Raw genomic sequence first — 13,306 nt, 5'->3', positions numbered from 1 at the left:
TGCTCAATCACAGGATGATGCGGAAAGCCTGCTAGGGGCTTTCTAGTTAAAGCACAGAAGTGGGAGGCAAGAAGAGCAGGTTCTGTTCTTACTGCCAGCACCTGCGTGCAACCTTGAGCAAGCCATCAGTTTTCGCTGCTCATTTTCTCTGTATGTGAAATGAAAATAATTGTGCTCACAGGACTGCTCCTAAGCTAACTTCACCTCCATCTGAGAAGCACTTTGGGATCTTCAGGTTAGAGAAACTACTGAACTGTAAAATATCATTTAAAATATGTATTTTACTGGATGTGCTTAAAATAAGTATTCCCTGTACCAACGCAAAGTAGAATTTTGAGTATGGGATACTCGGTCTAGATAATTTAACTGTTACCTTGAAATGTAAAAGCGGTGTTTGTAAAGGATTTTTCAATTCAGCAGATGACTGTGAAGCAGCACTTCAAACAGCTTTGCTTAGAATATCTATTATTAGTAAACAACTATGCTTTACAGGATTATTTTGCAACATTTTGCATTAGGAGATACACTTCAAGCAGGCTTCTGAGAATAGTTTCAAACATGCTAGAACACGGTATGCATGTACATACTTAAACGTCTTATACAAGCTTGCATTTTTGTTTTAACAGAAACTGAAGTAATTTCGGCACAACATTCAGTCTCTGACTCACTTTTATCCTCAGTAAAGGTGACACATGGCAGAAGAACAAGGCACGGAGTTGCCCTGGCTTCAGCTCTTTCCTGTTTAGTCAGAACGAGCTGCTGGAGCCATGTTTATCCCCAGCATCGCACCAGCAATCCTCCCTGAAGACATCTGTCAGGTCAGTCCGGGCTATAAACTTGGAAGAGTTTCCATTTGTTCAATCCCTATCATTCAGTTTTGTGTGAGGAAGAGTAAAACACCGTAGACATAAGTTCTTTTAAAAGAAATACAATCTATTCTTTTATAGAATATATGTTCTATAAAAGTGGTCATATACAAGTAAGTCTAACACGATAAATATATATGACTGGATGACTGTCCTAAAGTTTTTCTTTTCCAACTGGTGTGCAGGTTTGTCTACTACACTAACTTCGCCTGGCCTTCATGCAGTACAACGCCACGACTTCTGTGCTTGTCTCAGCATCCCTAGGGCCTTTCTCCTCGCACAAATGGCAACCACTTAGTAAATATGCGTTGAAAGCTTCAAATATAATCTAACCATTTCATTATAAAACTCACATTCAGGCTGTTGGCTGAAATAAAAGAGCATAGTCTTTATGCAATCATCGGTTAGACTGAACGAGCTGGGGCTGAAGGCAGGTCAGAGCAAAGAATGAATTCATAGCCTTGGCATAAAGCAAGGCTCAGTCCTTCCCGAGACCAGAAAGGAGTGAAATTACCTGAAATCAGATTTCGAGAGGAAAGTCTTTGCCATGTGAACTCATAGACATCAATGGGGAGGAGAAAAAACAGAAAAAAGTGCTGGTAGTAGGCCAAGACCCAAATTAATATTAAGTAACGATAAAAGTATGACTAAGTAAAGGTCAGTACATAAGTGAAAAGGCAACACCATATTTTTCCTGGTGGAATCCAAAAGATAAACAAGCTCTTTTTTTTTTTTTTTTCTTCCCCAAAATCATGCTTTCCATGTCCCATTATATAATGGCTTTCACATGTGCACTTCTAACTGAAATCAAAGAGGCTTGGTGTGCTTTAGTACTTCCTTCATTTCTTTTCTAAAAAGAAAGGGAAAAGGAAGGAAAGGGACACATCACTACCTAGGGAGGGCCTGCAGCACTACATGCAGGGGCAATGGGTAGGCTATGGTGAGCCTCTGTAAAGGCTTTCTCTGTTTTTGCAGGGGAAGAAGTTCCTTTTGCCCCATTATACAGGGAGATTGGAGAAAGCAGCAGAGTGCGTGGCTTTGCAGGTGAGGATTACACAGCAACCCCTGGACCAGTATGAGCTGTGTGCAGAATAATGTCAGGTTAGCATCAACAACAAGAACGCCTTTACCTTGCACGCCAGCAGCGGACAGCATCACACACGAGCTCATCATGCAGGGTGACAGCCACCAGCGTTCTGGTGTAAAAACCTCCAGAACAAGCTGCTATTTTCAGGCCAAGAACAGGATACAGCTGCCAGCACCACCTATCTTCTGCAGGTTAAGCAGCAATGCACAGCTCTTTGTGAGAGCCCAGAAATCCCAGCCCACGGAGCCTTTCTGACCAGCTCCCATCCCACAGCCCCGGCAGGAAGCCCATCCAACCTGCCAGCTGGGACGAAGGCCCAAGCCACTTGCCAGCACCTGTGCCAGTTTATAGTCTTGGCCAGCTGCTCTTCCAGGGTTTTACAGATCAGGAAACTGCTATCCTGCTCACCAAATAAAGAGAGGATATGCTTTAAGAGTAGCAAAATTACCAGCTTTTGTTGTACCTGCTCAAGCACTATGCTTAGAGAAGGCAGAACCCAAACCTCCCTAAGTCGTTTGCTTTCTACCAAAGTGAGCTGAGAAGAGAGAAATGGAAACTGTCAGAAATTACCTGAATCAGGCATACAGCGTTATCTTTATGCAATGTGACTTTGTCTCGGACTGAAATAGGGCACAGCTGAATTTGTAACTAGCCTAGCATTCACCCTTCTGTCCTTGTGTAAATTAAAACCCAAACCTTTGGAACAACAACCGCAGTCTTTTTGGAAGGCTCCATGTGGAGCCACCTTGGCAGGTGACTGGGATCTTACAACTCCCTATTTTAGGTCAACTTGTATCCTAGGATTTTATATCTTCCCCTCCCTAACAAAATGACACCTGCTTTTGGCCAGATGGACAAAAATGAACTGAACCACTGGTACTAATGTACAAGCTATGCGTCAGCTTAGGAACAGCTGAATTTAATTCATCTCTTAAGGCTCTATGCCATCACTGATAGTAAGACAATACAACATTATGGTAAAGTAGTTAAAATCTACTATACTACAGACAAGGCCATGGGCTCGTAAACTCAGCTAATTTGCACACATGATGCAAATCCACATGTAAACACGCTTCCCCTAACAAGGTGACACTGCTGCTGTAAGAGCATTCCATAGCGTGCTGCTGGGCTTTTTTATGCCTGGTTTTCTTTTCCATGGATATGCACGAAAATGCAATGTAAAAATGGGGGGGGGGGGGGGGGTATTTTTAAATTGATATTTATTAGTAAAGCATTCCAAATTAGATGTGGACAGGACTGCTAAAGAGTAGACTATAATACTTGGTTTAACAGTATTTTATTTATTTTTTTTTTGCCATGAAACATGTTGGAGATGTAGCCAGTGATGAGATCTGGTGATTCTGCAGTAAGGATGTATCTTCAGCAAAGATTTTTGAAGATACAGTCCTGAGGTTTCTGCAGCACCAGTGCATGATTTGGTGGTGATTTAAAAATAAAACTAGCTGGCAAATCTTTCTTTTCCTCACTACCTTTCAAAAAGCTTCCAATTTAAGTGGAATACCACCCCAGCCATTCTGGGTTCAGCTGTACCAGAAACTAACCTGGGCATATGCAGTGTTCACTATGAGCTGCTTCTGTGACCTTGTGAACCGTTTTTGGGCTAAGCGTTAATTACAAAACACTCCAAGTGCACATGTTTCTTGGAGAACGGATGTGGCCACCATTATTATTTGTGCTGCTGTCCATGTTCTGGCCGTGCTCAAGGCCCCATTCATTTATTACAAAGAGGAAGGTGTGTATGGTGTGTATCTCTAGTTGCTTCTAGTTCAGGAGAGCAATCTTGTGGAGAAAACATAGCCCAAGTCTCTCTGCTAAACTTTATTTCATTGTCATTTCATTTTCCCATGCCACTCATGTCTTGTTTCCACCACCTGCTCTATCTCATTCACCACAGGATTTATAAAACTCCGGGTGAAGGATGGAGACACCCTTCTTTTTACTGTTCTGTACAACATGCAGACAAAGTGGTCCTGGGCATAAATGGGAACTGAGCCTTAGCATGTTATCAATGACTATAATCCTCTTCGTAATTTCAGATTAGATCTAGCAAAATTAGAGATAAGTTATCTACTCATTTGGCAACACTGACATTCCTGGGTACTTTTAAATGTGCCCATTTGTATTTGCAGTGTAAATAGTCAATGCCAGGAACAAATGGTATCTTGTAGCTAGCGAAACAGGGGGATCAGAAAGCTGCTGCTCCTATTTAAGTAATTTGGAATTTTGCCACCAGTACAACAGGCTGAGATTTCATGCTGGGCTCTAAATGTGAATGACCAAGTCTGTGCCAGAGGGGAAGCCATGTACGATTTTTTGTTTTGGTGGTCTCGGTTGCAAAAAAAAAAGAAAAAAAAAAGGTAAAAGCAAGACTGCACTGCAGAGTTGATACTGCCTCAAAGGTGAGATTTCCTGGGGAAAAAATGGCTCTGACTCTCTCCTGGCTACACAGCTGCTTAACAGGGATGTGTTGTGACTGGTTTTGGTGCAGATGCACGAGAGGGCAGAGAAATGTATCTCATATATTTTTTTCCAAAAAAAGAAAAGGTCTTCTAAGCTTCCTCCCAGAACTGTGACACGCCACGTCTCTGCTGACCATGCTTAACAAACATCTCCTATTTGTCTCTGCCAGGCCACGACCACTTGAAGCAATTCTAAATTGTATCTTGGTAATTATTTTTCTTTTTCTCATTCACACCCTGACTTATGTATGATTTATAATATTTCTACTGGGAAAGCTTCATAGGCAATAAGCTTTCCCTTGTGAGGTTTTGTGCGTTACCATTTGGAGGCATCTTTTTACTTTTACTATGGTAATATTTCCTACATCGATTTTCAACTTCGTTGTTACTGGAAATTGTCTAGGTAATAATTTAAAGATGTTAAAGAGCCGCTGGTATTTCATGAAAAAGCCTGACAAACATTCCATTAAAAATTGGGCTGGTGATAATTCATCACCAAGAGCACTTCTCCAATTGCTTTTCTTTACTTCAGAGCTTGCCACCTGAAGTTACACTCCTCATTTCTGAAGACAGGGCCGGTTCCAGTTCCTCCTGTTTGTGTTCTCCCCAGGAGAAGATGCTGAGACAGACCTAAAGGAACTTCTAACACAACTAATCATTTGTAGTCTTCAGTGTGAGATAAAGAGGGCTGAGCTGTAACAACCTCTCAAGCCTTCTTTATAGCAGAATCCTAAAAAAGGTCATGTTGAGGCCTCCCACAAATGGAAAAGCAATAGCAGTTTTATGGGCACATATGCAAGATCATCGGGACCACATTATGTAATGCAGTGCACAAAAATGAGACGGCAAAAATTAGGAGGATCATTTCCATTTCATTTGATACCTTTTTGTCCAGGCATTTTCCACCTGTAGGTGCCCTTATCATGTTTTCAGTCACCACTCACATGCTCGGTATAAAATGATTAAGTATTCATCTCCCTCTGTATTTCTACCTTTCTATTACCTTTAAAGGTACAACAAATTAGCTACATTTTCATTCAGATCTTTTCACGAGCACTTTGAGTTTAAGCAGAAAGTATTCAGATTACATGGATTAATTAGATGTTTTATTAAAAAAAAAAAAACACACAGGAAAATGAGTTGCCAAGTATAATATAAAACACAGCAGGCTTTGACTTTCTGCCTGGAAGCTGTTTAAAAAAATAATAATAATTAAGAAGGAAATGAACAGTACACTGTATTCTATGCATAAATCAGAGATATTAAAGGCAAATATTTGCCTTTAGATTGTGATGAACTCAGATTTATAACAAAAAAATGGACTTGAGATGTTAATTTAGCTAAATATGAGCTCTAATCAGCCATTCCTCCTGCATCATCTTCCATGGCTATGCATAATAATAGTTGAGGTGTTCGTACTGTAATGCAACCTTGCACTGTAAGCTAGAGCCTGAGGATGTTTTCTCCCCTTATCCTTGAATCCCCTTTGCACAGCCCTAAGCCCCATCACGCATTTAGAAGGAACAGTTCAAAAACTAGATGGAGTATAATAAATTAATCTGGACTTAGTGGGTGGATAAAAGGTCCAGCAGGGGTTTGTTACAGACCCTGGGGACACGAAGAGAGCGGAAAATGGAATATTGCACAATGACATTAGTAAGGCAAACAGAGATAATACTGTGTGTGCGCCGGTGTCTGTGTGTGTCTACAGAGTGCTGGGGGAAGGGTGAGCTCAGCATGCTTAGCCTCGATTCATCCTAATGTAATAACGATTGAACACTGCCAGCCCACTTCCCGGGATTCAGTGAAGAAGTGTTTCTACATCTGTGCTTAAATTATCACACGAAACCAAAGCACAGACACGGGAACTCCTACAGCAAAAAAAGGAATGGCATTGCAAGTCCCCACCCCAAACAGTCTTACTTAGGAATCTGAAAACATCTTTCTGTGGTCAGGCAACCTAGAAAAGGAAGGTGTATGTGGTCTGGATTAAGTTATTATGATACAACTTTTTAATGGGAAACATAAGAATGCATTATTGTCCTTCTGAAAGACAGAGAAACGCAGGTGGTAAATTCCAGAAAGCAGGTTTGTATTTATATGTACTCTTAAATATAGAGAGATCGTGCCATTTCAGTGCTGAGAGCCAAGATGCCAGCTACACTCAGGCTAGCCAGTGTCATCGCTTTTCCTGAGCAAGAGTAAATGGCAGGCAACCAAAATGCTTGTGTCCTGCCCACAGGCTGGGAAATGGGTCCTCCCTTTTGCACAGACGCAGCTTTGCTACATGCTATGAACCACCTTCAGACAGAACATGAAGGTAAAAACCTATGTTTTATAAAGGAAACATACACCATCACCTTTATACATCACAAAATGCTGAGAAGCACACAGCAAAATGGAGCACATGGGAAAGAAAGAACAGGTTCGAGCGGAGTGAGGATCTCATTGTCAGACAAGTTTGGGAAAGTCATTTCTGATGATCCACTTGAAATTTGGGCCTAAAATACTGAAAGTATGAATGAAATGTTCTTGTCTTGAATCTATACTGTCCTTCTCTCAGCTCTCCCACTGCTGTGGAGGAGCAATGGACACTTGATGGAGGAAGCCTGTCGACACAGCTGTCCTCATGGACACCACCCCTACTCTACCAATGTCCATTCTTTTCTAGCATAACTCTACCAATGCACCAGACTTTTGCTTTTTTGAAGAAGAGTTTCCAAGTATTTGCCTAGAGTTAGTTTGAAAATATTATTATTTTTTTACACATTTGCTCAAAAAGTGCCTCTGCAATAAAATGGTTGGAGTGCAAGGATTGTGTGTGTATTTACTGGCTGAAGCCTGTGCTGGATTCCCAATGGCCTATTTGTATCTCATGACCTCGCAGCAGACCGTGTGGGATGTTGCACAACATGCAATGCAAAGAAATGGCAGCAATACAGTTTTTCCAGTTAAAAATCTGGGTATGATGCTGGACTGACCACATCTGACTGGCTGAAGGTTTGTGAAAGAAGCAGGACCAGGAAAGTACCAGAAATGTCAATTAGCAGTGGAACAAAATTAACACTTAAATTTAGAGGAGCGAGCTAAAAGCTAAATCAACCTCAATGTTTCGGGTCTTTAGCCAATATCCAAAATATCATCCAAAATCTGAAGGTATGAAATTATCTGGTCAGTTAAGAACATTTCCAGGACTTGCAGAGTTCATTTTGAAGTCACAGCAACTTCCCTCAGCTGCTGGGGCTGCATCTGTCTCCTGGCAGAGCGTACTCGGTGCTGAATAGCTCTCTTCCTGCATAACTCTTATTCACAAAACACAAAAAGAACACAAACAACATTTTCCTTTCATTTGTTTGTAAGTATCTTTTAAATAAAGCTATTCTGTTAGCTTAAGGCTCTTTGTTCAGACTGCACAAGCTATTCCATGTCAGAGTTATTTAAATCCTGAGAAGAGGTATTACAATAGCTAGAAATGATGTATGAATAGGACATAAATGATGATGATGGAAGGGCTGATTTAATAAATGGAAACTTGAAGCTGAAAGCATGAATGAGAAGGTACTGGAGGTACAGCTCCACTGCTGGGGAACATGGGGTCACGAAGCATGGAGGAGAAATGCTGCACGGCGCCCTGGCAGGATTTATCCCCATGCTCTGCAAGCTGGACACATTGTTGGGTAAGCTACTAGAGCTGCCACCTTGCAGCTGATACATAAAGCTGACAACCTAATCATCTGTGGCATTAAAGATCCTGTGGCACTTTCTGTAAAAGACAAGGAATTAGCCATAGTGAACTGGCCTAATTTCAGTCTGCATAATTATGTTCCGCACACCTACGATTCCTTGGCAGTTTCTTAGGGGGGAAAGGGAAGGTATTCTTCCCTCGCTGTGAACCATTTTCCTAGTGCTTCCTAGCTGCAGTCATCTTGCACTTAAGTCTGATATCAAACTGTTAAATTTGCAATGCACTTTGAGATCATTTATTCTAAAACACACGATCATTACTGCAGACATCTCAAAGGAGCACATAATCTACCCTATCTGTTCCAGTAACTAAGCAAAAAGGAGTAAACTGAGAATTTGGTTTCTGGATCCTCCCCTTTCTTTTCCCTGCCCATTTCTATGCTTTTGAAACCCAAGTCATAATGCTGTCTGAACAGTTTTTTTAGTGGTTTAATAAACATAACATGCTTGCACTTGTTTTGCATTTTAATAGCGATGCAGTGGCAATAAGACACTTCCACAAATATAAATGCATGCAATTATATAGGTATTTAAGTGCTAACTTTTTTTTGTCAGGCATATACTTATATTAAATCCCTTTTGTTCAAAAAGACCAAAAAAATCTCTTTCGTTTTTCACTCTGCCCATTACAGCTGTCTGACTGTTTGTCTTCAAGGTGGAGTTGGCAGACACACGCCACCTCACCAGCTGCAGCCATTACCAACTCCGTCTTTGCGGGTCTAGCACCCCAGCTAGCTCCAAGGGAAAGGTCTTAACAGCACCTGAGGAGTGCCTACAGACGTGGTCACATTGATATCTGACAGTTTGTACATCTTCCCTTTTCTTTCTTAAAGACGGCCTCAATATGAGGGATCTTTTTGCCCAGGCAGGTGGTGGCATCACCGTCCCTGGGGGGATTCAAGGGAAGGTTGGACCTGGTGCTTAGGGACATGGTTCAGTGGGTGACATTGGTGGTAGAGCAATGGTTGGATCAGATGATATTGGAGGTCTTTTACCAACTTTTTTCCAACCTGGCCAAATGTCGGTAATGCAGGAAGTTTGGCTCAGGATTTCAAAGCCCCCAAGTACTGCAGTGGTCTGGTTAGCATTTGGGCATGAGCCATTTTACTTTCTGTCTGCTACAGGAGTAGACCTTCATTAACCTGCCCTGAAGTTCTTAAAAATTAAATTAAATCTCACTAGAAAAGATTGAAGTAGTAAGGAGGTAGTTTTGGTTCTGAGGAGTGTAACTTGTACTGTGCTGGTGCTCCTGATTTTAGCCCACCACCTCTTTCTCCCTCTCTCGCCAGACTCAGGGTAACATCTCACTTATTTTGTTCAGAGGTGAATCACACAACCAGGAATGATATTAATTGCAGGGGCTGGCTCAAAATGCATTGTAAGAAACAAGAAGACTCTTACTAACTTTAGTGGAGTACCTACAGTGTTCGGTAGAGGACTGAAGTTTGTATGAGCCACAATATGAACACATTTTTTAAGGAAAAACTTCAGTATTCCATATGAATGACAATATTGGTCTATGCTTACAATAAATAGCATCACTTCCTTCTGTGTTCCGGATGTTAATATCCATAACTCGACAGTATGACACTGTACTTGGCTCCTCTAGATGGTCACCCTGGCAATCATTAGTAAGGATTTTTCACCTCTTACCTAAAGAGACTACAATCAGAAGCTTTCTGCTACAGACCTTCACTGCTGTGGGAATGACGGACCCGAGGAACTCAGCTTATATAAGGAACTGTCAAAGGACATGAGGTAGAACACGAACTCCGCTGAAGGATCTAATTGAGTGTACTTTCTCTGTGCTAGCATTAGTCAGTTATTATGTTATTAAATCCTCTCTAATTATTATCTGAAGCTTTTCATAAATAGCTTTTTGCAAAATGGATCTTATCTAAAAATTTAATTTATTGGATGTTTACAGGCTTAAGAAAAGTGATTCTATGATATAAAAACAGAATGACTTCCTTTTTAAATAAACCCAATTGGTGCTGTAATTGAGATGAGCATGCTATTTTTTTCACACAATAATCTGATATGGGAGTTTCTTTTCTCAAGAGACTTGCTTGATCTGCTCTTTATAGACATTCAGTCTCTGTAAATATGCTTTTGGTTTTCTTTATCAGTAATAGTATTAGACCTGAATGCTTTAGTATACAGTATAATGGGATATAAAAGGGCTTTCTGTATATGTTTTAGACAAGCTAGTTTAACAGAAAGAAATGAGCACACACTGAAGGATATTCTTTACAAGCAGACTACCATTTACAGGGATTTTCTTCTATGATTTAGTTCTTATATTTTTAGAGAAAATCACATTGTTTTCCCTGTTTTTTTTTTTTTTTTTTTTTTTTTTTTTTTTTTTCTTTCCTTTCCCTGTCACTGTTTGCCTTTTCTTCCAGCTTGTACTTTGCTACCTAACCATCTGACTATCTGTGTTGCCATGGGAAGGACTGTAATGCCATAAATTCAGAGAAGTTCCTGTGTTCCTTTTTTTTTTTCTTTTTTTTCCCCTTTATTTTATTCTTACACAATCATTAGCACAGATTAGCTCCTTTTGTAAGGGTGTACTGGCACTAAAGGAGGACTGTAAAATATTCAATTTTGGAAAAGATACAGCAAAAGCATTTTACATCTTTCACAGAAAGGTACCAACTGACACAGGCAAAAGCCAAGGCTTCCCAACTTGCAGATACCTGACTATCTGAGAACTGAGCCAAATTATGGGTACGTATCCATCCAGTCTTGCAGTAGCTAATGGGAATTCTGGAAAATTGAAAAAAGGGGGAAAAAAAAACCACCGAAACACAAAAACCTGCTGGATGCCTTAGGGGATTTGTAATACAATGCAGAGATTTTCATTTTTGAACTACTGGTTAGATCCATGAGAAGCTGGTAGCGAGTGAAGTTTGTTACCTTCTAAAGTCTGTGAAGTGTGGTCTGTGAAAGGGGCCAGAGGGCACAGCGCAGCTGCTGGTGCCAGCTCCTTCCACCACAGAAAGGAGCTGCTGGTTCCTTACTTGCTCCTGACAAAACCAATACTCCCTGGGTGGGCTCAGCAGAAAGGCAACGAACAAACTAGCTAACAGGAGCAGTCCCTCCAGGTACCCCTCTGTAAGGGACAGACCCGGGTTTCTCTCCCAACGCTTTTTCAGCCACAATTAAATGTCTCTGGAAAATGGCCTCCAAGAGTCACACCCAGGGAAGTTAAGAGGAAGGTAGCACTCCAGCGTGGAAGGAGCATGATCACACGTTGTACAAGGCAACCAGACTCCCTCCAGACTACCCAAACAAGTGTGTTAACGTATCAGAAGAGGGTCCCCTATGTGCCATTCACCACCAGGGTGGCATCATCAGGCCACATCCCTGTGACGCCAGCAGTTACTGTCCAGGTTCTGGACTGGGGACTTGGGCTGATTTCCTCTGGACACAGCTCCAGAGCTCCAACAGAGGCAAGACCAAGTCACCAGCTGGGAATTTGCAACAAACAAAACGTAGCCCTACAGCATTTATCACTCAGCGCTGACATGGATAACAGCTTCTTTTGACCAGCAAACAGCAGAACTACGATTCGGGAGATACGGGGAGCGGACGTGCAAAGCTGAGCAAGCCAAGAGCGAAGAGTCCCTGTCCTGACTGCAACCACCCGCTCGCCTCGCCTTTGGCTGATGGCTGTGCGCTGAGCTACTCTGTTCAATATTTTGCATGTTGATTGGCTTGTTAGTCACTTCTCCCTCTGTTGGAAGCCAGACTAACCTGTGGGGGAAGTGTTGGAACACAATTACAGTGCATTGAAATGGTCATACGAGTACAGCATCCCGCAATACTTTACATAATTTATTAGGTGTTACTACATTTGCTGGCACTCACATAACAAAGATTTTAACAAGACAGACAAATATGACAACATCTGCATTTCCGTGAGAACGTTTGAGATGAAAATTTAAAATTGAACCAAAAGAGCCCTTATTATGGTGCAAACACTGCCATCGTGGTCTGCCTGGACTCTCGATATATTCTGTTAACACACTATGGTTGCCAGTGTAAAATAGAAATGTTCCTTACAGCAGCAATTAATTGCTTACTATTTTTGAAAATTAACATTTAATATACTTTTCCAAAGCAATCCAATATTACTCTGAGTTTTCATGCATCATTTCTTTATTTTTTTCCCTATTGTGCACACAAGGTCAATTAACTGGCAAATACGATTATTTTACAAACATAGCAAGCTGCAGCCATTATAAATAACAACTTATTTGCATATTTCCTTCTTTCTGAAGGGAATGGCTATGTTAAGGGTCTGAAAATCTTTGCAACTATAATACAGGGAGATAATATTTTTAAGTAAGTGTTCTAGTTAAGTAAATATTCTAGAAAATATGCCATTCCTCAGATTAAAATCAGTAAGGAGAAGCTGGTTTGCAGATTTCAGAACCCACTTCATTTGCATCTTGAAAATGGAATGGAACTGAAGGCTTTCAAGCTTTATTGTTCAACTCCGCAATTCTGTTGCTCTTTGTAAATGAAACAGAAAAGAGATGTATGTGAATATATCACACATTTCAGCCTAAATGAGCTTTTCAAATTGTAAATGAATATCATTGTTTGTAGTCACCTTCACAGTATTCCTGAAGTTCAAGCTGTGAGCTGAATCCTGACAGAATTTAGCGAAGGATTTGGGAAAACATGACTCACAAGATTTTAATACTGGCAGACAAAGACCCCTTTCTGATTCTATTTTTGATTCCCAGGGTCTCTTTAAATAAAGAAGATATTCAACACCGAGGGACAATAGAGAACAGCTGTAAGGATGATTTCTTTTAAAAGGAGAAATCAAAGGGCAGCACTTCTAATGTGCACTATATATGGCAATGCCTTTGTCTGAATATTGAAGAACTGGTTGGTACTAGCATGCTGTGCTGAAACTGCATGGCTATAGAGGTTTTCCTAGACATATTTCTTGATGACAGCTGCATGCTGTTGGATTTGTTTCAGTGACTGTGAATCTGTGAGCCATGCATATTGCGTTCCATTTGCCACTTCACAAGAAAAAATATTTAGTGAGTTTATGGCAAGCAGAACACCTCATTTAGGCTGATTGTGGCACAAGGGGTGATTTGCAG

General features: G+C 40.9%; 1 long non-coding RNA gene across 2 annotated transcripts; it reads left to right on the top strand.

Moving 5' to 3' along the window:
• Positions 1-16: 16 nt before the first annotated feature.
• LOC311443676 lies at positions 17-2,889 on the top strand. 2 transcript variants are annotated; one of them, XR_014697422.1, is made up of 3 exons: positions 17-235; positions 681-818; positions 1,842-2,889. It is a non-coding gene; the product is annotated as an uncharacterized lncRNA (long non-coding RNA). The 2 variants fall into 2 exon arrangements; XR_014697423.1 differs by having other exon boundaries at positions 20-235; positions 627-818.
• The last annotated feature ends 10,417 nt before the right edge of the window (positions 2,890-13,306 follow it).

The sequence above is a fragment of the Aythya ferina genome (assembly GCF_964211825.1).
Source record: "Aythya ferina genome assembly, chromosome: 13".
Classification (NCBI taxonomy): domain Eukaryota; kingdom Metazoa; phylum Chordata; class Aves; order Anseriformes; family Anatidae; genus Aythya; species Aythya ferina.
Note: the sequence above shows the minus strand (reverse complement) of the source record. Positions and strands in the feature narration are given on the sequence as shown.